Source organism: Humulus lupulus, chromosome 9 (genome assembly GCF_963169125.1).
Source record: "Humulus lupulus chromosome 9, drHumLupu1.1, whole genome shotgun sequence".
NCBI lineage: Eukaryota > Viridiplantae > Streptophyta > Magnoliopsida > Rosales > Cannabaceae > Humulus > Humulus lupulus.
Window position 1 is genome coordinate 132,554,113 of NC_084801.1, and position 2,397 is coordinate 132,556,509.

The 2,397-nt window shown below is 34.2% G+C and overlaps 1 non-coding gene across 1 annotated transcript; it reads right to left on the reverse strand.

The window, feature by feature from the left end:
* Positions 1-909: 909 nt before the first annotated feature.
* Positions 910-1,016, reverse strand: LOC133802729 (small nucleolar RNA R71). Its single transcript, XR_009877474.1, has one exon. It is a non-coding gene; the product is annotated as a small nucleolar RNA R71 (small nucleolar RNA).
* Positions 1,017-2,397: the final 1,381 nt, after the last annotated feature.

Below are 2,397 nucleotides of genomic sequence, written 5' to 3' on the forward strand. Positions count from 1 at the left end.
TTTTGTTATGGTTGATGGCATGCTATGCCTCCCTACTCTTGCTTAAATTTTAGTCTTATTTAATTTTTGCCTTATTTTTCTTTGTCTTCTTTAATATTTTAGCGTAATATTGTGAAAAATACTTGAAAAAAAAAAAAGAAACCTAAATCTTGTCCTTTCACCATAAGCAATTCTTGCTTAAAGGAAATTTGACCAAAATTCCCATCCGCCTCTACTAATTAACCTCGGGGAGTTGTTAGTAGTGCGCGAGTAAGTGGAATCAAATAGGCCTGGGGACAAGTAAACCATAAGAATTATTGTTGTGAAATCTCTAAAAATTCTAAGTATGCTCTGTGGTTGCGGTTTTAACTGATCTTCCACATCAGAAAATTGCTTGTTTGAGATTATCATTGTTGCCTTGTTTGTGAAAATTGTATGCATCATTGGGAACGTAACTCTAAAAAACGATTAGTAAAAAGACGTTTATCTTTGTTTGAAATTGAAAGTGTTAGTAAAAATTTGAGCATCATGGAACCCATTGCTAATATTGTTGATGAAAATGTTGTGCCTGAAAAAACTTTGCTTGAATATTTTGCACCTATTTCATCTAATGCTCCTTCATGCATTGTTTTACCTACTACTTCTGCTACTCATTTTGAGCTTAAACCCGCAATCATTCAATTATTGCCATCTTTTTATGGGTTAGATAGAGAGTATCCTTACATGCATGTCAAAGATTTCTTAGAAATTTGCTCAACATTTAAATTTCAAAATTTTTCTGATGAGTCGGTCAAACTAAGATTGTTCCCTTTTTCATTAAAAGACAAATCAAAAGTCTGGTTAAATTCCCTTCCCACGGGGTCTATAACTACATGGGATCAACTTTATAATAAATTCTTACTGAAATTTTTTCCTATGTCTAAAACTGATAGTCTAAGGAGAGAAATCTCCGAATTTTTTCAAAAAGATAATGAAGAGTTTTATGAATGTTGGGAAAGATTTAAAGATTTATTATTAAAATGTCCTCATCATGGTTTTGAAAAATGGAGACTTGTAAAATATTTTTATGATGGTTTGACTCCCTCTAATCGTCAAATGATTCAATCTATGCATACTGGAAAATTTTTAAAATTTCAAGGACAAGAGGCGTGGGACGCCCTTGAAGATTTATCTGTCAATTCACAACAATGGAATTATTTTGATCCTAGGTCTAGGTCAACTAATTCACCAAAAAGAGGAGGAAGGTATGAAGTAAAAGAAGAATTAGACTTCAGAACATCCTTAGACAAATTAGCGAGAAAAGTAGAAGCTTTAGCCATAAGCCAAACTATAAACTCTCCAATTCAACCTAGAAAAGATGTTTGTTCTATATGTTCTAGTCCTTGCCATAATGCCCAATGATGCCCTTCCTACCAAGAAGCCTTTTCTGAGGAGGCCAATGCTCTTCATTCTTATGGGAAACCAAATGATAGCCCATTTTCGTCCACCTACAATCCAAATTGGAGAAACCATCCGAACTTTTCATGGAGACAAAACCAACCCCAAATGAATCAAGGGCACCAATACAACACACAAAACCAAACTCATGCCCCACAAAATCAACCATATCCGCAACAAAGAAAACCTTCCTTAGAAGATACTTTACAAAAATTTATGCAATCCACCCAACAAATCCTACAAAATCAATCTCAATCTATTACCAAACTCGAGACACAAGTAGGACAACTCGCCACTGCTTTAGCTGATAGAGAAAAAGGAACATTCCCTAGTCAACCTATCCCTAATCCAAAAGGTCTATATGAGATAGGAAAGTCTAGTCATAATGGAGAAGTCAAATCAATTTCAACTCTTAGGTCTGGAAAGAAAATTGTCAAACCCGATTACATACCCGAGGTTGAAAACGAAAAAGAAAAAGAAAAGAGTCAGCCTCCTAGTTCTAATCTCAATGACTCATCAAACAAAGAAACCCCAATCCATCCTTTCATTCCAAAAGCCCCATTCCCACAAAGATTACTTCCAATTAAAAAAGGCAGCCAATATAATGACATCTTAGAAGTTTTTAAACAAGTTAGTATCAATATCTCTTTCTTAGATGCCATTAAACAAATTCCTGCCTACTCTAAATTTTTGAAGGATCTTTGTACTGTTAAAAGAAACACTAATGTTCCTAAAAAGGCGTTTTTAACTGAACAAGCTAGTTCCATTATTCAATATAAGAGTCTTGTTAAATATAAAGATCCTGGGTGTCCCACAATTTCATGCATTATTGGTGATCATTTTATTAACAAAGCTTTACTTGATTTGGGTGCTAGTGTGAATTTATTGCCTTATTCTGTTTATAAGCAACTTGGTCTTGGTGAGCTAAAACCTACCTCTATAACTCTTCAATTAGCCGATCGTTCTGTGAAAATTCCTAGA